The sequence below is a fragment of the Perognathus longimembris genome, chromosome 13, assembly GCF_023159225.1.
Source record: "Perognathus longimembris pacificus isolate PPM17 chromosome 13, ASM2315922v1, whole genome shotgun sequence".
Lineage (NCBI taxonomy): Eukaryota > Metazoa > Chordata > Mammalia > Rodentia > Heteromyidae > Perognathus > Perognathus longimembris.
In genome coordinates this window covers 55,702,483-55,725,004 of record NC_063173.1, presented here as the reverse complement: position 1 = coordinate 55,725,004, position 22,522 = coordinate 55,702,483, and positions in this window count along the sequence as shown.

Below are 22,522 nucleotides of genomic sequence, written 5' to 3'. Positions count from 1 at the left end.
ATTTTTAATGAATGATTAAGAAATTTGCTTCACCTTTACTTTCCACAGAGGCCTGATTCCATCCTTACTAACCAATTGCACTTTAATAATTTTGTAATTTATCCCCTCTGTTATTAATGTGCCGAGTCCTTGTGTTGTACTCTTATGAAGAAAGACCGAGTGGGATGAAAGAAAGAAGGAAAAGACCACCACAGACCAGATCAGACTTTATTTATCTCTACAGAGGGTAACCAAGTTGCATCAAGCAGTCAGAGATTCAGGAGCACAGAGGGATGGTTTGCGGAGGTCTAAGTGTAGTCAAATGAGGAAGTTCATACTTGTGAAATGGGACAGCGACTGTGGATAGTCTTCACCATGGGCAAAGGGTACCTTAAGAAAGGGCCAGGGTTGGGGCTGGGGATATAGCCTAGTGGCAAGAGTGCCTGCCTCGGATACACGAGGCCCTAGGTTCGATTCCCCAGCACCACATATACAGAAAATGGCCAGAAGCGGCGCTGTGGCTCAAGTGGCAGAGTGCTAGCCTTGAGCGGGAAGAAGCCAGGGACAGTGCTCAGGCCCTGAGTCCAAGGCCCAGGACTGGCAAAAAAAAAAAAAAAAGGGCCAGGGTGAGGTTTTTCTGAGCACTAGCCCCAGTGGGATGGGGGAAGTGGGCCAAGAAGGCAGCAATTGGGCTTTGAGAGCAACGCAGATTCCTACCATACTCCCTGGAAGAATGCTTACATTTCACCTCCCCACCTTGAAGAATGGTAGCCTTGAAAAACTGTCTCTTCATGTGGCACTAAACTCTGTGATTCCAGAAATAATAATTGGACCATCTCGTGTCCACCAGATGTAGCAATGCAAGTAAATACTTTCCCTCGCTGAGGCAAGAATGTCACTAACTCCAGGGTCAAGAGTCAAAGCATCTGCCTAGAAAATGGGAGACCTAGCATTCAAACCCCAGTACTATCACAGCTGTGACATCCGTCAGGTTGCATTGAACTCACAAACTGACCTGTTGAATGAAAACTCCTTTGAACGACTAAAGGTAATAATATTATTAACAAATAAATAGTATTTTATTGGTAAATTAGTTAATTTACTTCATTTTTTATTTTATTTTATTGATTTTAATATTAATTGATATTTTGATACTTATTTTATTAATACATATATAGTATTTTTAAGAAAAAAGATAGTACTACCAAAAAGAAGACAGAAAAATGTTATTGCTACATATTAGTTTGTAGAGCACCCGAAGTTTTGGGCCAAGCCTTGTCCAATAGTTGAGGGATTCCTGTAGGAAGTTAGCTTTGGTATTTCTTCTACAGACTCTTTGGTAGCTAGTATGCACTAGTCTCTCTACCCAGTACAGAGCATCCCACGAAGTTGTTACTGCTTCTATGGCCCCTTCCAAACAGCCACTGCCCAGAACACTTCCGGGACCTTGAGTTCCAGTGACCTCTCTTGAAATCCAAAGTGTACTTTCTTTCACTGGCCAGCTCATGAATATTCAAATTAACCCCCATTCATTCCCCCTAAGAATAGTGTCCAAGGACTTCTGGGAAATTGCTTCAGACATATTTGTTCCGGAAATAGTTGTTCAACATTCATGAAACTCTTCTGAGAGTCAGGCCCTGTGTTGAATCTTACAGTACCAAGAAAAATGTCCAAGATCTTTAAGACAGACAAGCCCCCAAACACCTGTCACTTTGCCAGACGAACCTGTTTATGAAGGAAAAAAGAGACAATGCTACCACCCAAAAGCAGCATAGGTGGTAGTTGTACAGCTTATTTAGCTTTACAACTTTGGGATAAGTGTCTCTATCCCTCAATGCTACAAAATTACTTCTGAGGACTAATTTAATCATTCCTAGCCAGCTCCAATCCCGCTTAGCTTGCCCCCACAAAGAAGCTGAATTAAGCATTCCAACACCCAGAACTTAAGAAGCAAAAGCAGCTCTTAATCATTCATCAGGCACTTGCAAGAAAACTAGAAATCAACAAATTTCCCAACTTCCTATCCAGCTACTGTGGTTCCCATAAAGATGAAAGTGCTCCCAGCTGATGGATGGGAAATTTTGTGACCAGGTGCGGCAAAGCTAGATTTTTAACCCCAGCTGATTCTGGTCCTAACTAAAGCCTGAGACCCCCTAGACCAGGCTGCTAGTGTAGTGTGTGGACCAGTGTCCATCTTTCTGATCAAGGAGAGAGGGGGAGGGCTAGGAAGGAGAGCCATCATCTTCCAGGATAAATCTCATGCTCACTGTGCTAAGAAAAATTTAAAACCACGAGGTCTCTAAAATACAAATGTTTCGAGCTGGGCACTCACTCTCCTTCCTCCTCAAGAGGCTGAAATCTAAGGATCAAGGTTAGGAGACAGGAAAATCGATGAGACTTTATCTTCAGTTAACCACTAAAAAAAAGCCTGAAGTGAAGCTGTAGCTCTAATGTTTTGAGCGAAACAAAGCACAGGATCACTGCTCAAATCCAGTTATGGCACACACAAAAATAAAAACAGAGACTGGGAATATGGCCAAGTGGTAGAGTGCTTGCCTCATATACATTAAGCCCTCGGTTCGATTCCTCAGCACTACATATGGAGAAAAAGTCAGAAGTGTCACTGTGGCTCAAGTGGTCAAGTGCTAACCTTGAGTAAACGAAGCCAGGGACAGTGCTCAGGCCCTGAGTTCAAGCCCTAGGACTAGCTAAATAAATAAATAAACATATAAGTAAAGGGTTTGATAAGCTGGCCCTTGGACCAATTTCCTAAACCACCAGCAGCGTAACCAACTAGTAGATGGGAAATTGTCCAACATATTTAACTTTCTCTTTATAATACAAATTTGGAGAGAAGAAAGCATAAATCTGTCAACAACCACAAAAAACTAGAAGAAAAAAATAAGACAAGAGGATCTTTGTTTCTACAAGTACTTGGCAAACCTGGGAGAGGTAGCATTTGGTAGAAAAACAAAAGTATACTGCGAAATAATGAGGGGCAAAGCTGCCTTATACAGAAAAAGGTTTCCATCCCAGCATCCACTCTGGTCTGCTATGCAAATGAAGGATGTAAACCTTGGGAAGCACTCAGTCCTGAGTAGCTCATGTTCAGATGTTACTTCCGTTCACACCATTCATTGGTCAGATCTGGACGGTAATGTGAGACTTCCAGGAACTTCTTTCCTTGGCGGTTCCACAGTAACACAAACAGGTAAAAGGTGCAAGGTTCAGTGTAGTTCTTCCAAGAACATAAAGTATATGTGCAACCCCTGGTCCCCAAAGAGCTACAAGATGCCATTTCAGATTTAAGTTCTCAGTCCACAGCTACAGTCGTGGGCACAGAAACCATGCCTGTCAACCGTGACCTTTTATTTACTTGGTAACAACGAGTTTAAGAGGTGATTACCTGCCCAGGCTTCAGCCCGTTGCAGTACCAAGGCTGGAAAACTGTCTTGATCACCAGACTCTGATCACTGGGACTTGCAAAGAACCTAAAGAAGCTATCTCTAGAGTAACCTCCCCAGAATTTTAACACTGGATCAGACAAGATAGCCATTTATCCGTGGCTTACTGTTCTTTGTCTAAAATATAAAAGCAGGGAGCTTTGCTTTTTCATTCCTTCAAGCTTCACTCTCTTGTTAGTTGAGTAAAGCTTTATGGTTTTCTATTGTTAAGCAGCATTGTTGTAATTAAGTTCGTCCATCCAGCCAAAGAGTCAAACAAGAAGATTCCCTTCAGGAGACTTTGCACTGGACTTAGCTCCCGGACGCGTCTGTTTGTCCTCTGGTGAGGGAGGGCTGGGTGTGGGCTGTCTGTGGACACTTGCCTTTCTTGGCTCGCCTGGTCGGGGTGTGCTTCCCCATCTCTCCCGCAGCTCAGGAGAGAGCGGGGGTGGGGTGGGGTGGGGGGGGGGCTAAAAACCCAAAAATGCCGCCCAACGTGGGGCAACAAGGAAGATGTACGAAGTGAAACTATAGACGGGCCAAGCCAAGGGCGTTCCGAGGTGAGGGTATCCCTGAATCCATGGGGCAATCTCAAACTCAGCATGAGGATCCATCGCTTAAAGCACTGAGATTTATGCTTATAAACGTAGGTTTAGAGATCTCAAACCCCCAAGCAGAAAAGGTCTGGGAGACTTTCATGCGGACCGCGCCCTGGCTGGCAGCCGCTGTTCTTTTCAACTGGGCTACTTGGGACTGCGTAGAAGAGGGAAATTAACTTGGGAGAAGATCCCCCTCTTGGGGTCTACCCGACCCTATCCCCCCTCAATGCCTGTTTCTCCCCAGGCCCCCCAAATGGACACCTGGGGACAGTAAAGGCCCTTTTAAGACTCTTACTCCTCCCTCTTCTTGGATAGAGGGGAGACAGCCCCCTGGCTTCCCAGGAAGATAAGGGCTTACTTGCTTAACATCTGCTTTCTATTCTTTTTATTGATGTTTGCTAAGTTTGGAGGTTCGGTTGAATTCTGCTTGTTATTGGCTAAATCCTAAGTTTTCTCTAGCATTGACCTCATAGTGGACAATAGAATGGGTTTTAGCAAGCGCATCCCACCCACACCCCAGGTAATGGGCTTGCTGAATTCCTGGAGGCTGGGCAGGGATGTGGAGACTCCAGCTCCTGGTAACCCTGTCCCCCCACCCTAAAGTCTGCAACTGTGGCCATGCAATTCAATGTACCTTGCAATTCAAATGTGCCTTGCTATTCAAATGCTGGAAGGTGAAGGTGTCTTGCTCTGAGCCTGCTGAGGCTCTGACGGGCTCTGCCGCCATTGTGTCTGTGTTCTGTTCATGTCTTGTCTTCCATCTCCTGGACCTTCTCTGGTCATAGCATCCCACCTCAGACCCACATTGGAGCTGAACTGGTTCCTCAAAATGTGCCTTCTTCATTTCCTCGCTGGATAATCTGTGAAAATTTTTGTTTGCTGAAAGTTTTTTGTTTCCTAACTGACCACGTGGTTCTAAAATATGGGCAAAATAATATCATTTTGCCACTGGAATTCCAGAAAACTTACATGGCCAATTCAAAAAAAATTTTTTCTAAGCGCGCCCCAAAGTTTGTGCACAACTGTCTGTCTGTCTGTCTGTCTGTCTGTCTGTCTATTGGTAAAACATGTAAAAACTGGCATCAAAATTACTTGTTTTAAACTACTATTTTAACTTACTTTAAGTCTTATGTTAAACTGATCTTTGCAGCCTGTGGGTGGGGTCACAATGAACAGCCTGGAGGCAATCCTGACTTATCACCAGACTCCAAGCCAAAAGAAAAAAACCCAGGTTTTAAACCCAAACTGATCATGTTTGGGTACAAGCAAATGTGTCTAAGAAAAACTCTAAAAAGTTCAAGTATGTAGCATGTGGTATAATTACAATGATATAAACCAGTGTGTTATTCTTTATGTCTATCTACTTCTCCATTTTTCTCTCCTGTGCTCTCATAAACTCTTTAAGATCAAGAGACCAGAGTCATTTTGGAATGAGTACGCAACCTTGATTTTCCTGACCCAGGATTGATATTTTGCTTTATAGGATGCAGGTTGACATGTGTGCTAGCTGTGTGGACTATGGCAGACCATGGCTACAGGAAGCTGCCTCCACAGTCTGCTCCCAAACTGCCTGGTTTCACTACTAGTGATTCCTTACTCTCTCTCTCTCTCTCTCTCTCTCTCTCTCTCTTAGAGTTGGGCTTATAGCAGGCCTATAATGACAAAGTTGCAACTGAGACTTACTCCAAGGTTAAAAGCATCAGAGTTGTATTTGGTGGCCACAAGTTTGCATTGGGGTAGCATTGGTGTCTTTCTCCCTCCATGTCTCAGAAACTGTCATGACTGCTGCAGAGAGCAGACTTGGTTGGCCTTTGGTCTGTGTGGATTTTGTGACTAGGAATATGGTTAAAGGCCCAAGCCTTCTAAAATGATTTTTTTTTTTTTGGCCAGTCCTGGGCCTTGGACTCAGGGCCTGAGTACTGTCCCTGGCTTCTTCCCGCTCAAGGCTAGCACTCTGCCACTTGAGCCACAGCGCCGCTTCTGGCCGTTTTTTCTGTATATGTGGTGCTGGGGAATCGAACCTAGGGCCTCGTGTATCCGAGGCAGGCACTCTTGCCACTAGGCTATATCCCCAGCTCCCACTCTAAAATGATTTTGAAGTTGTCACCCTGCTTAAATCAGTAGGACACCAGCCTACAAAAGCCAGAGTACTCAGAGTAAGCAACCAGGGAATACTGGGAGATTTCAAATGTCTTTAACCACTTTGTGTAGAAATTTTCAGGCAACCCAGCAGGAGGTGTGACTGACAATCTATCCAGGGGACTCTGAGAGATGCCACTACAGCCTTGCCCACATCCAACCCATCTGCCCGCCTCCATCACACATCACTAAGGAGGCCTGCTGATTCGGGATGGACGACACAGCCATTTCCGATCCGTTGAAGCTGAGACTTTTACACTGTCCTGACCCTTGGCCCTCTTGATTGTTATTCATCTGTGCTAACACCTGCCGGTAAGGTTAAATGATATGATATGATTTGATTTGATGGCACCTATACTTTGGTGGAGCTATAAAACTCTTAGGTGAGATTAACTGGTTAAGGCCTTGGCTTCACCTGCCTACAAATAAGATCTGCTTCCGCTCTTTGACTCCTTAAGGGATTAAGCCCCCACTAATATTATTACAATAAGTCCATCACATCAAGTAATACTTCAAAAAATCAGACGGCCTTAAATATTGCACAATTGGCTCGCTATAGGCCCCAATGCCCCCTTTGTCTTTGGATCCTTCCCGGCTCAGAGCCATTACTCAGTCCGGCGAGCCTCTCCAATGGGTACATGCATTGGTAGGAGGGGCTCCCAGGGCCTACTCCCAGCTAGACCAGCTAGCTGACCTGGTAATTAAGGGAAGGGATATTTCCCTGAGACATTTTGGGTGGGATCCTGATGTGCTAGTAATTCCCTACCAGCTGTCAGATTTTGAGTGGGCCAAAAGACCCCCCAAAAACAAAAAAAATTGGGTGTTCATGCCTTATTGGGTTTCATGGGGAAGTTGGACTGCCATTATGACACTTAAAGATGGGTAACCTCATTTTTGAGGTTACAGTGGACTCCCCCCATACTTTTCTCTACCAAACCCCTTATTAAAGCTGTAAATGTTTTTACTGATGGGGGAAAAGCGGGATTTGCAGTGGTGATACACTCCACCTCCTCCTCTGCCAATACAGAAGAGTGCACCCACTACTCTGAGCCAGTTACAGGGTCTTCACAGTTTAAGGAGCTATACACACTTGCCCTGGCACTAACCCATGTTCAAAAACCGATGAACCTGTTTTCTGGTAATTTTTATCTAGTCAATTTGTTACCAACTCTAGTGTCAAGCTATAATCGAGAGGCATTATAAGACCCTAAAGGACCAATTAATAAAATAAAAAGGGGGAAGCAACCCCCATGACCAGTTAAGGATAGCCATGCTTACATTAAATATTTTAAATTTTTCCAAAGACCAACCTCGGACGGCTTTTCAGAGGCATTGGTGAAATCAGACACCTTATTTAAAGGTGGAAGTCCGATGGAAGGACCGCCTTACTGGATCATGGCTAGGTCCTGACCCGCTTATTAGTGTGGGAAGGGGCTTTGGATGCGTTTTCCCGATTGGGGAACCAAGCCCAATTTGGCCACCTGCTAGAGACCTAAAATACTGTTACCAGAATAGCTACCCAAGAGCACCCCACTCTTGAGGTATGATTCCTTGTTTGTTCCTCTCTAGGAATGAAAAGACCGTGGTAGATTTTCTCTGAAACTTGCCTGCGTGTATCAGCAATTGTGGGCAACAATGGAGGCAGCCAGGCTCTCTTCCTTCCAGTTGCCCAGCCCTACCCCCTCGTTCAGGGGTATCCACCCCTACCCTTTCTCTACTAAATGTTACTTGCTTTGTTGGACTCTTCCTCAACGTCGTTATGCCCCACCCCCATGGAGCGGTGTTTCTCTGTGGTGATATTGCCTACAGCTTATTGTCAAAGAATTGGAATGGAGTTTGCAGAAGAAGAAGAAGAAGAAGAAGAAGAAGAAGAAGAAGAAGAAGAAGAAGAAGAAGAAGAAGAAGAAGAGGAAGAAGATTCCCTTCAAATGCCTGGTCCTGGAGGCTAGAAGTCCAAATTAGGCTGTCATTAGGTCTGCTCTTCTCTGATTGATATAGGAGAAGACACTGTAATGGCATCCGAGGTGGAGGACCCCCCATCCCTCCAAGGGTCCACCACTCAGCGACAATCTCACGTAAAAAGATGAATTCATTGGCGAAGTCCCAGATGGATCGGTCCCACGTCTCAGAAAATCATATAACACAGAACAGGACAGTGGCATAGAGACTTACTTCTGGAGGATTCCAACAAACTCCTGCGGAGCCAGCCGGCAGTGAACGGGAATCCTGGCTGAGGGAGGCGAGGATTAAGGAAAAGAAAAAATAGAAGACAAGAGAAAAAAGACAAGAGGCAAAGATGGGGTACGGGAGGTCTGCATCTCGAGATTGAGACTCAAGACTGCATCGCAGTTTATTCTCAACTCCCAGCGTATATGCAGTTTTGGAACCAGGGAATAGCATAGGGTTGTTAAAATTCCAGAACACAAAGAGGCTTAGAAGTTTGCAACATTTGATTACAGTAAACACAAGGTAACAAAGCAATTCTGGATAGTGGCTGTGGACAAATATCTTTGCATCTAGCATATCCTGGTGGTTATAGCACAGCCAGAGGTGATAATGAACCTAGCTGCAAGTTTGGTTCCCGACATCTTGGCGACATCGGCACAGCCAGAGGTCAGGATGAGCTTAGCTGCTAGCTCGGCTCCGACAATTCCCCCATCTTTTTATTAAAAGAAGCGAACCCACCTGTCTTAGGTGGGGTGGGTACCCCAGCCTGCCTTACCTGTCTCAGGGAACAACTTCAGAGCAGTGCTGAAGTCCCCTGTCCTAAGTCAGTCAAGCTGGTACCACCTCATACCCGTCTCTGGCTGCGGTTCCTCTCGGGGGAAAGTTCATTTACTTGGAGCTTGATCTTATGCAGCTGGCTGGCTAAACTCATGAAAGAGTTTTGCAATATGCATACAATGCAAGGAAGGCATAGGAAAGCCATCAGCAAAAGTATCCCTGGGCCGAGCAATGTCATTAGCAGCCCCTTAATATTAGTTAAGGAAGGGACATACTGTTGAAGTTGTTCAAACAGTTCTTTTGCTGTTTCTGCCACTTTAGAGTCCAAAGGCGGAGCTTGTTCTAGTCTGGCTATTTGTCTATGGAGTTGAAAGAGATCTAAGGACAAGTTATTATGGTGCCAAATACAATTTAGATGGGCTACAACTTGTTCCCAAGGACAGCTTGACCCATTATACTTATGGAGCGTCACACAAATAAAGTCAAACCCAGCATGACAGTGCACCCATTGCAAAGTTTGTAAGGCATGAATTTGTTCTCCCAGTGACAACACAGAATCATACAATGCTTCTAATTTTTGTTCTACCTTATCATTAATCCTGCCTTGAAAGTGCAGGGCTTGCGTGGTATTATGAGCAAGCTGATTAACATAGTGAGCTGTCTGCACATTTTGTGTTAAAGCCACAGTAGCCGCTGTAGCAGAGGCACCTAAGGAAATAAAGGCTACAATGCCTGCTATTAATAGCCCTACAAATCATCTAGGGCGCATAAGCTCTTTTAAATGTTTTAACACTTGAATACCTGTTTCTTCATACCAAACTTCAGATAAGTTTACAGGAAGCATAACAAATGGTGGTTGCTTAATAATAATTACAGAATCAGTAAGACCACTATACAAGCAATTTGTAAAAGAACACTTAGTGCAGGTAACATTGAAATACATGGCTCCTATAGAAATATTAAAAGGTCCATACATAATAGCATAAGGGGGTGTTACACAACTCATAATATTTTTTTAAAGAAGTAGAAGTGGGCCAGGAGATATTGTTCAGGGCAGCCACTAACATCCAGACATGGCGTTGAGGGTGTCCATTCATGTTGGGGTCCATCTTTCTCCCCTGGATGGAAGGGGCCTGAGGCACTTCCCCCAGCTGGGGAATGCGGCCCTTCCATCCTCTCTACATTGGAATCCGGAGAAACTTGTTTGGCAAATAGACCCCCGACTTAGCTGGCAGCCAGCCTGGCGCCTACCAGCCCCGCCCTGGTTTGGCGCGCTCAGAGTGACATAGCCCCTTGGAGGTCAAGTGACCAGCCCCTTGGAGGTCACGTGACAGCTCATGGCCTATGGGAATCCTGGCCAACCCCCTTCCCCCGGATCATCTCCCCTTGTCCCTCTCTCAATAAAGTCAGTTCGCTCTCAGAAGCCGACTCCGTGGTCTATGTACGTTAGCTCCCAGGGTAGGATAGCGGTCACACCAGGCCCGAGCCGCCCCTACGTCTCACCCTGACAGACCTGCAGGCCGAGGGTTAGGGGAGAGGACGATACGAGGGTAATAAGAGAGAAAATAAGCATTTGAGCCGGAGCAGAGAAAGCAGACCCTACACATTCATCCACCAGAGACCTGGGTTGAACTTGTTGGTGAGATTCGCTCCGGACCAGTCCATCAGCTGAGAATTAGTTCCTGAAATATTGGTTATAAAAGGGTGATCATGTCTACACTTTATGGGGTGCAGTTCTCCCGTGGATTCTACAATTTGAGAGGAGTTGATACAGCGAGGTACCATGCAGGACGAGGTAGAATTGGTATGTACAGGAAACCCAGTAGGCAATGAAGTCATTCATATATTATATACTTGACTATTATCAGGAATCCAAATTCTATGATTTATGGATTGCATTACAGTACAGCCTGGAATATAACTGTTGGAGTCAGTTGTAAAGCATAAAGGGGTTCCAATGCCAGAAGCTGCAAAGTCTCCCATTTTAACGTGTTGGACAAAAGGGTCTGGAGCTGTACCGTATGCTGATCTGTTGACATGGATGAACACCTCAGCTCCCTCCCAGGTCGCAGGGTGCACAATCGGTGGATCTGGCATGTAAGCCGAGTGGGTCAGCGCTTGTACCGTTCTGATGAGTTTCTGTCGGGGGCTGAGCTAGCAGCTAAGCTCATCCTGACCTCTGGCTGTACTGATGTCGGGAGCCAAACTTGCAGCTAGATTCATTCTTACTTCTGGCTGGATGTACCAGATGCAAGGACCTTTGCTCACGGCCACTATCTGGAATTGCTTTGCCATTGTCTGCACCTTGCTATGTCCGCTAGAGTAGATTCCTATGTTAATCTACCTTTTCCTGTGTTTACTATAATCAAATGTTTGCGAAATTCAAAGCTCCTGTGTGTTCTTAAATTTTAACAACCCTATGCAATTCTCTGGTTACAAAACTGCATATAAGCTGGAAGTTAAGAATAAACTGTTGCTGTAGTCTTGAGGTTCAACCTTACGGCTGCAGACCTCCCGTACCCCATCTTTGTCTCGTCTTTTTTCTCTTGCCTTATTTTTCCTTTTCCTTATCCCCGCCGCCCCTCAGTCAGGATTCCTGTTTCCCTGCCAGCTGGCCCGTCAGGTTTGGCGCCTGGAACAGGGACTTGAAGGCTTGGGATCGACGGCGGAGGACCCCCGCTCAGGTAAGGACGTCCGATTACTTGGGAAGGAGAGCGGGAGGAGAGTGTATTGTCGGGAGTAATAAATTATGGGATAAAGTATAGGCTGCATGCTATACATGCAGGCCCCCAAAGGCATGCTTAATGCCCGGGCAGTGAAAGTTGGCCAATGTAACTTAGAACGTTTCTTTTACTTTATTGAGGAAGCATGCCCCCAGTTTCTGGAGGAAGGAACCAATTACTTAGAAACTTGCTAAAAACAAAAAAAGGGAACATTATGATGCAACTGGCCCTGAGAAAACCTCAGTGGATGCTATTATTATTTGGTATCTGGTCCAAGATTGCTTAGATCTTAGACATGAACAGATTAAATTCGATCAGTCAATTGGAGAAACTGAACAGGGACCTGATGAGTGTTGCCCAGCCCCAGGAGCTTATGCTGCTGCCTGGGAAGAGCTGAGAAAATTCACAAGTCCTGAACCCACTGGGCTAGACATTAATGAAGACTCAGATGGCTCAGACACGGAGGAGAAATTATGCAATGAGCCTATTAAAGATAGGCTGAAAATATGTTAAAATATGTTAAAATCAGTTATAGCTCTATTATCACAGCTTCATCCAGAACAACAAACTCCTTTAAAGAGAGTCCTGGAAGACTTACAGCTCTCCTAGGTGCAGGCTGCTAGCAGGGGGAGGAACCTGAGGCTAGGGAAATGCTACCACCACCGAGGTAACTTCTCCTGACCAAGCACTCTATTTCCATCCACCAGGACAGATTTGAATCCCCAATCAGGGTGAGTGACCATTAGCCTGGAGCTTACATTTTCTATAAATCCACTGCGCTAGGTCAAGGAGATCAGCAATTGTGGGTGTTTGGAAACAACTGATCTCTAGTTCAGCTCAGCTGGTTACTCATCAAGTCTAAATTGTTTCAAGAAAGCTGCTCAAGTTTGAGCCCAATCATATATATTTGGAATATTTTGCAGGACTTACCTAACTTCTATGAGCGCTCAGGCAGATGAAGTTCTCTCTGTCTCTTTTTCTGCCTCCCTCTAAACTCTGCCTGCCTGCCTGTGACATAGGATGGGTATTGATATTTGTTTAACATCTGCTTTAAAAGACTCAAAGAAAGGTTTTCTATTCTTGTTATTGATGTTTAAGTTTGGAGATTCAGTTAAATTCTGCTTGTTTGGCTAAATCATAAGCTTTCTCTAGCATTGAGCACATGGTAGACAATAGGACTGGTTGGAGTGAAAGCCTGCCCATCCCCCAGGTGACAAGCATGCCAAATTCCTGGAGGCTGGGCAGAGACTTGGAGTCCTGTGGCCTTGCATTTCAAAGGTGCCTTACAATTTAAATGCTGCAAGATGAAGGTGTCTTACTGTGAGCTCACTGTCTGTGTTCATATCCTGTCTCCCATATACTCCGTTTGTGAGCTAAACTGGTTTCTCAAAATGTGGCTTCTCGGATGATCTGAAAATTTTGGTTTGCTGAAAAGGTTTTTTTTTGTTTGTTTGTTTACTATCTAACCACGTGGTTCTAGAATATAGGCAAAATAATATCATTTGCCACTGGAATTCCAGAAAAACGTACATGGCCAATTAAAGAACAATTCTAAGCGCGCCCCAAAACGTGTGCACATTGTCTGTATGTGTATGTATGTCTATGTCTGTCTGTTGGTAAAACTTAAAATAAAAATAAAAAACAGGTTTTAAACCCAAACTGATATGTTTGGGTGCAAACAAATATGTCTAAGAAAAACTCCAAAAGGTTTTAATATACAGCACGTGATGTAAGTACAATAATGTACAACCAGTGTGTTATTCTTTATGTCTATCTGTGCTAAGAGTCAAGTGTACATCTAATCCTGACAATTCTTTGGTATAGACTAAGATTTTGCTTCTCCATTTTTTTTCTTTCTCTTTTTTCGTGGTGCTCTCATAAACTCTTTAAGATCAAGGGACCAGAGTCATTTTGAAATTACTGCACAGGTGTGATTATTAACCTAAATTTTCCGGACCCCAAATTAACATTTTGCTTTATAGGATACAGGTTGACGTGTGTGCTAGCTGAGTGGACCGTGGCAGTCTATGGCTACAGAAAGCTGCCTCCACAGTCGGCTCCCAAACTGGGAGTTGTTTGTGATTCAGAAACTGCTACAGAGAGCAGACTTGGTTAGCCTTCAATCTGTGTGGATTTTGTGAGTAGAAAGATGGTTAAAGGCCCAAGCCTTCTAAAATCTGTTTAAAAATGCCCTTAACCAGTCTGTGTAGAAATTTACAGGCAACAAGCAGGAAATGTGACAGCCTATCCAGGGAACTCTACTAAAGAATTATCCAGATGCAAACCATCTCTCCTGCTGGCCTGCTAATTTGGGATGGAAGACACAGCCACTTCAGATCCACTGAAGCTGAGACTTTTATTGTTATTCATTTGTTTTCTCTTTCACGTGCCAGTAAGGTAAGGTTAAATAATATGATTTGATTTAATGGCACATGGATCCCATTCAGTCAGCTGTTCTTTAAGTGTTACAGCAAAACTCTGGCAACTACTTGTTGGTCAATTTTTAGCAACTTACAGGTAAACTCTACTCCTTTTGTTCTCCTGTTGCTTTATTTGGAAATAAAAAGGGGCTTTATTGGATAAGACTCCTTGGACAGTTAAAACAAGATCTCACCTCTTTTGGGTTAATAATAGCTAGTGAAAAGGTGCAAGAGCATCCTCCGTATACTTATCTTGGTCATATTTTGGGTCCTTATTATTTTACTAGCCAGAAATTACAGCTTAAGACTTCTCATTTGCGTACTTTGCATGATTTTCAAAAATTTCTGGGAGATATTAATGGGCTTCGCCCTTATCTTAAATAGTCCACAGCTAAATTAAAACCCTTGTTTGATCTATTAAAGGGGGACCCTGACCCTACATCTCCCAGAGAAATGACAACTAAAGCAGCAGAAGCCTTGAGCATAGTAAATTCTGCCATTTCTTCACAACATATAAATTATATTGATTACTCAGCCCCTTGGGAAGCTTATATTTTAACTACACCTCATTCTCCTATAGCGGTCCTCTGGCAGAAGGGACCCCTTTTGTGGCTTTCCTTGCCTGATACTCCTTCAAAAGTGTTAACTCCTTATTATGAATTGGTAGCCACCTTAGTCCATATGTGCCGTGTGGAATCTTGTAAGTATCTTGGATGAGATCCAGAGGTTATTTATATCCCCTATACTTTACAACAGCAAGAATGGCTTTATACTCACTGTGATTCCTGGGCCACTGCTTGGGCCAATTTTGTGGGCACAATTTCACATCATTGTCCCTCCAACAAATTACTTCACTTTGCCTCTTCTTACCATTAAGGGAGGGCAATGCTATTACGGATGAGGCTACCCAAATTTTTCTTTCTCAAATTGACTTGGCAAAGCAATCACATGCTGCCGACCATCAAAACACTCGTGCCTTACGTCAGCAATTTCATATTACTCGTGAGGCAGCTCGTCAAATTGTAAAAACTTGTCCCAATTGTGCTACCTTCCTGCCTGTGCCCTCCAATGGCATTAACCCTCGAGGCTTAGTGGCCAACCATGTTTGGCAAATGGATGTTACCCACATCCCCTCTTTTGGAAGGCTCCGCTTTGTCCATGTTACATTAGACACTTACTCTAATTTTATTATGGCTATTCCTCTTTGCGGGGAAGCTGGCAAACATTGTATCTCCCATGCCTTACACTGCCTTGCTACTATGGGACTTCCTAAACAAATTAAAACTGATAATGGTCCGGGATATGTTGGACGAGCTTTTAAAACTTTTTGCAAATCTTACCAAATTGTTCACTCTACAGGAATTCCCTATAATCCTCATGGTCAAGGAATTGTCAAACGGGCCAACGGTTTGTTAAAACACCAAATTTCTAAATTAAAAGGGGGGAAACTATACCCCTTCTCTCCTGTTAATATACTTTCTCATGCTTTATTTGTACTAAATTGTTTAAATTTGGACTGCAATGGCCACTCCGCAGCACAGCGGTTCTGGGAAAAGAGAGAGCAAAGAGCTTTTGCCCAAGTTAAGTGGAAAGATCCTTTAACAAGTGCTTGGCACGGGCCCGATCCGGTATTGACATGGGGTCGAGGACATGTCTGTGTTTTTTCACAGGATGAAAATGATGCCCGCTGGCTACCTGAGTGCTGTGTTCGAATTGTGGACACTCATCAGAATGGTACAACCGCTGACCCACTGGGCTTACGTGCCAGATCCACCGATTGTGCACCCTGCGACCTGGGAGGGAGCTGAGGTGTTGGTCCATGTCAACAGATCAGCGGACGAATTCTCAGCTGATGAACTGGTCTGGAGCTAATCTCACCAACAAGTTCAACCCAGGTCTGTGGTGGATGAATGGACGCCCTCAACGCCATGTCTGGATGTTAGCGGCTGCCCTGAACAATATCTCCTGGCCCACTTCTACTTCTTTAAAAAATATTATGAGTTGTGTAACACCCCCTTATGCTATTATGTATGGACCTTTTAATATTTCTATAGGAGCCATGTATTTCAATGTTACCTGCACTAAGTGTTCTTTTACAAATTGCTTGTATAGTGGTCTTACTGATTCTGTAATTATTATTAAGCAACCACCATTTGTTATGCTTCCTGTAAACTTATCTGAAGCTTGGTATGAAGAAACAGGTATTCAAGTGTTAAAACATTTAAAAGAGCTTATGCACCCTAGATGATTTGTAGGGCTATTAATAGCAGGCATTTTAGCCTTTATTTCCTTAGCTGCCTCTGCTGCAGTGGCTACTGTGGCTTTAACACAAAATGTGCAGACAGCTCACTATGTTAATCAGCTTGCTCATAATACCACACAAGCCCTGCACTTTCAAGGCAGGATTGATGATAAGGTAGAACAAAAATTAGAAGCATTGTATGATTCTGTGTTGTCACTGGGAGAACAAATTCGTGCCTTACAAACTTTGCAACGGGTACGCTGTCATGCTGGGTTTGACTTTATTTGTGTGACGCTCCATAAGTATAATGGGTCGAGCTATCCTTGGGAACAAGTTGTAGCACATCTAAATGGCATTTGGCACCATCATAACTTGTCCTTAGATCTCTTTCAACTCCATAGACAAATAGCCAGACTAGAACAAGCTCCGCCTTTGGACTCTAAAGTGGCAGAAACAGCAAAAGAACTGTTTGAACAACTTCAACAGTATGTCCCTTCCTTAACTAACGATAAGGGGCTGCTAATGACATTGCTCGGCCCAGGGATACTTTTGCTGATGGCTTTCCTATGCCTTCCTTGCATTGTACGCATATTGCAAAACTCTTTCATGAGTTTAGCCAGCCAGCTGCATAAGGTCAAGCTCCAAGTAAATGAATTTCCCTCAAGAGGAACCGCAGCCAGAGACGGGTATGAGGCGGTGCCAGCCTAGACCGACCTAAGACAGGGCCTTCAGCACTGCTCTGAAGTTGTTCCCTAAGACGGGTAAGGCAGGCTGGGGTACCCATCCCACCTAAGACAGGAGGGTTCGCTTCTTTCAATAAAAAGACGGGGGAACTGTCGGGAGCTGAGCTAGCAGCTAAGCTCATCCTGACCTCTGGCTGTACTGATGTCGGGAGCCAAACTTGCAGCTAGATTCATTCTTACTTCTGGCTGTGCTGTTATCGCTAGGATGTACCAGATGCAAGGACCTTTGCTCACGGCCACTATCTGGAATTGCTTTGCCATTGTCTGCACCTTGCTATGTCCGCTAGAGTAGATTCCTATGTTAATCTACCTTTTCCTGTGTTTACTATAATCAAATGTTTGCGAAATTCAAAGCCCCTGTGTGTTCTTAAATTTTAACAACCCTATGCAATTCTCTGGTTACAAAACTGCATATAAGCTGGAAGTTAAGAATAAACTGTTGCTGTAGTCTTGAGGTTCAACCTTACGGCTGCAGACCTCCCGTACCCCATCTTTGTCTCTTGTCTTTTTTCTCTTGCCTTATTTTTCCTTTTCCTTATCCCCGCCGCCCCTCAGTCAGGATTCCTGTTTCCCTGCCAGCTGGCCCGGCAGTAGTTTCCACAATCTGAACACAACACTCAGGTAGCCAGCGGGCATCATTTTCATCCTGTGAAAAAACACAGACATGTCCTCGACCCCATGTCAATACCGGATCGGGCCCGTGCCAAGCACTTGTTAAAGGATCTTTCCACTTAACTTGGGCAAAAGCTCTTTGCTCTCTCTTTTCCCAGAACCGCTGTGCTGCGGAGTGGCCATTGCAGTCCAAATTAAAAAAAATTAGTATGAATAAAGTATGAGAAAGTATATTAACAGGAGAGAAGGGGTATAGTTTCCCCCCTTTTAATTTAGAAATTTGGTGTTTTAACAAACCGTTGGCCCATTTGACAATTCCTTGACCATGAGGATTATAGGGAATTCCTGTAGAGTGAACAATTTGGTAAGCGGGGGCTTCCAGGGACTCGGCTCCCAGGCCACTCTCTCTGGATGGGGAATTTTCAGGACGACACACTTTGCTTCTGAGAAAACATTTTTTTTGTTTGTTGATAACACTTAGAAGATAAATCTGTTCTTTATTATGAGAGATGTTGCTAATTTCTTTTTTTAGTTTTTATTATCAAACTGATGTACATAGAGGTTACAGTTTCGTACGTTAGGCATTGGATACATTTCTTGTACTGTTTGTTACCTTGTCCCTCATACCCCCCTCCCTCCCCCCCTTTCCCTTCCCCCTGGAGGTGTTCAGTTCACTTACACCAAACAGTTTTGCAAGTATTGCTTTTGTAGTTGTTTCTCTTTTTTTACCCTGTGTCTCTCAAATTTGGTATTCCCTTTGAATTTCCTACTTCCAATACCCATAAACACTGTTTCCAATATACTCAGATAAGATTACAGCGATAGTGTAGGTACAACCACAGGAAGGTGATACAAGAACATCATCAATAATAGAAGCTACAGATAAACATAGGACGTTGAAAGTAGTTACAACTGTGATATAACAATCGTTTCCATAACATGGAGTTCATTTCTCTTATCATCATCTTATGTGTTCATAAGGGTATAGCTATTGGGCCTTGTGATGCTCTGTTATGAATTGCCTAAACCTGTACTAATTATTCCCAATAAGGGAGACCATAGAGTCCATGTTTCTTTGGGTCTGGCTCACTTCACTTAGTATAACTTTTTCCAAGTCCTTCAATTTCCTTACAAATGGGGCAATGTCATTCTTTCTGACAGAGGCATAAAATTCCATTGTGTATATGTACCACATTTTCCTGATCCATTTGTCTACTGAGGGGCATCTGGGTTGGTTCCAGATTCTTGCTATGACAAATTGTGCTGCGATGAACATTGTTGTGCTGGTGGCATTACTGTGATTTTTTTTGTGGTCTTCTGAGAAAACATTTTTAAGATGGAGACCCACGCTAGAGTTGCACAGGTTCCTAATGCTGGTGACCCAAATCACCATCGTGCTCCCTGCTTCCCACAAAGTACTGTGCAGCCCGGCCATGTCACCTTGGCATTCAGGCTTCTTTCTCAGCGGTGTCTGCATCTGACATGTGAAGTCCTCCACTTGAGGCCGTCAACCGTGTTCCAGTGCTTTCCATGCTGCGTGCAGTAGCGAGTACTGCACCATGAAGGACCCGCTTTCCATCCTCTGCCCCACGTGTTAGGAGTTCAGGATGGGAGAGCAGCCTGAGGCCTTGCTCTGAACCTCTGTTCTGCTGTCCCCGGTAGGGAATGTAATGGAGAGCTGCCTGCAGCCACACAGCCCAGGCCTCGTGCCCCACGCAGCCATCGCAAGGCAGGAATTGCTGGGCTTTTCAGGAGATGATGCAGCGAGTCATTAGACTACCCAGAGCAAGAACTGGACGTGGACAGAAATGATTCCCCAACACAGTGAACTTCCCCACTGGGGAGGGACTGTGAGGGCTGCAGACAATGGGCACCAAGAAGGATGATGAAAGATAGATTTCTCACCATTAGCTAGGAGGGAAAGGGCACTCGGGCTGATAGAAATTGTCAGTGGCTTCTAGAAGACCTTGTGTACACATTCAGAAAAAATGCAAACAAGATGTCTGAAATCAGGAATCTTCCAGTTGACCCTGACTTAGAATCATTGACACTGTACACATCTTAATGCCACAGCTTGTGACCAGAACATTTTCTTCTTGAATTGTGCTTCATTTAAGGATATTTATCCAATCCGTTGTAATTATTAGCCTTTATGTATCCCCAACACTTCTAATACTGTGAGCAAACTTATTTTAGCAGCTTTCCAATTGTAGATGTGTCCCTGTTATACTGGGAGTTCAAGGCATCCCTCTCTCTTACCCAGCTGTAGTACGGGAGCTAGTCAGTATAATTTGTGTATAGTGATTTTAGATACTTTTTGATTTACTCTTTTTGGTTTTACAGTATGATTTTCCACATATTTAAGGATTTCTATTTGCATACATTAGTTGTCTTAGTGGTATTTGCTTTAACATTTACATACATACACAAGTTTTATCCTGGTTGAACTCACACCTGCCATCTCTTCTCATCATATGACTTCTTTACTCTCTTAAAGCAATCCCAACAGGCTTCTTGATGTGTTTTCATTCATGCACATTCACTCCTATCCACCCTATTTGTTGGCCTTCCCTCACCTCCAGCTACCACCTGAATCAACAGAGCTTGTTTTATTTCCCTGTCAGTTATTTATTTCAGCATAATTCGTTGTACAAAAAGTTTTCTGGTGAAAACTCATGTATTTCTGGTTACTTACCTAGCACTGAGACTTTGCATGGTCCCTTCTTGTGGTGCTGGAGACTGACCAATGCCCGTAGGGGCTCAGCAGCCTCCTTGGCTTCCCAACACTTGATCCAACTGACCCACCACCAACATTCAGTTGGGGCAATCAAGACAACTCCAGACAACTCCCACCAGAGTGGCAGAAACATGATGGAAAGGAATAACCCTTGATATGATATGATAACATAAATAATACATTTCCATTCAATTTGTAGACAAGTACAGGAGTTGACATTTGTGGGATTTTCATGAATAATCGCTGTCTTCAGTATAACATAATAAATTAGAGAGGAATAACTATGCTTGATTTGTGTTTGCATGTCTATGATCAACCACGTCGGCGATACGTTTGACACAAGTATTGTCAAACATAATACTCCTTCCCTGGGAATCAGCCTGGCCAGCGTGTATTAAGCACTAACTGCGTGATGCTTCCACAAGAACATGGACGTGTACGCTCTTTGTCCTCACAAAGCATGAACAAGAGGTAGCGCGCCAGAGATGAGAGTTCTGTAAATGTCAAAGCTAGCCAGGAAGGACTACAGTGTTGTGCCAATCAGGAGATGTATAAGATCTCAAGGGATGGGAGAGACTCCCAAGACATGGACTCTCTTGGGGGTTGAGGTGATAGATCAGGTGTTTTCCATGCAGGATGATTTGGGCATGTTTAGGATGAAGGGAATCCACAAAGATAAAGGCCTGGAGCAGAAACTGGAGGCAAACAAAACAACCAAGCCAGAGTTCACATCCACACTGGAGGAACTATGACCACTGGGGCAGTGTGTGTGGGGGAATGGAACGATGACATCTGACCTATTATGTGGCTTCCCCAGAGGCACAGGTGAAGGAGTTAAGTATAGTTGAGGCCGGATACCTGCATTGTCAGTGGTCATTGTTCTTAACAGTCATTGGAGATTACTCATAAACACATTTCCTAAATACAGAAAACAATGTGCCCCTAACTTCCTCATGTGCCTTCTAATGCCCTTTCCTAAGGAACTTTGGAAACTCAACCTTATTTCTTATGCCTCACCACTCACCTTTCTGTTGTGAAGGAGCCAAAAGGCCTATGCCCACTGTTACACAGAGTGGAAAGGGCTGCAGACACCAGGGGGTTGGTGGGAATGTGACCATCAGGCCCCACACAGTGGCTTCAACACAGACACAGCTTCTCCAGGGGCTCCACTTGCCCCAAGAATGTCCAGTTGGAACACGGATCATTTCTGCCACCTACTCCCACTTTTTGGACTCCTGTGAACATGTACCCAGCTCCCTCATGGTGTGTGTGCATCCCAATCAAACCTGCCTGTTGTCTACTCCAAGGACTCTGTTGATTCTGAACCATCGGAACCAGATGAAGTTTCCTCCTTCTCAAGGCAAGCTTCCCGTTTCTCCTCTGACTTTCCAGATCACGTTTCTGACATATCTTTCCCATTCGCCTTTCCCAATAATGATTTTATTGTACTGTGTGTGTTTCTCTAGCTTTATCAGAAGTACAAAGGAACATTTGATTTCTTTCTGTGATGAGTCAATACAAGTGTTGTAGATACATCTTGTGTATGTGTTTGCTCAGTTGCTTTCTTCTCGTAGACTCACTAGTAAGGCAAAAGACTGTCATTCCCAACACTGATCAAGAAAAAAGTGCTAATGTTTTGGCCCTAGAGGAGTGACATCATCATTTCTCAGTCTTCTTCCAAACTCCGGTGCCCATAACAAGGAGAATGTCAGTTATTGGCAGAAGTGGGCAGGAGTGTGCTTAGGAGGATAGTGTGGCGAGATTGGTTACGTGGATTGGTTACGTGGATGTCAGAGAGGCCTGCATATTCGCCCTTGGGGCCATAGAGGCAAAGTTAGGGAGGATGGTATCAAAGATGGTAGACGGGGGCTGGGAATATGGCCTAGTGGTAGAATGCTTGGCTCTTATACATGAAGCCCTGGTTTCGATTCCTCAGCATCACATATATAGAAAAATCCAGAAGTGGCACTGTGGCACAAGAGGTAGAGTGCTAGCCTTTAGCAAAAAAGAAGCCAGGGACAGTGCTCAGGCCCTGAGTCCAAGCCCCAGGACTGGCAAAAATAAAAATAAAAAAAATAAATGATGGTAGTTGTTCTTCTGTTTCTCACCAAGAATGGCTGATTCTGGAGTGAGGGAACACAGCTCTCTAAGCATGTTACCA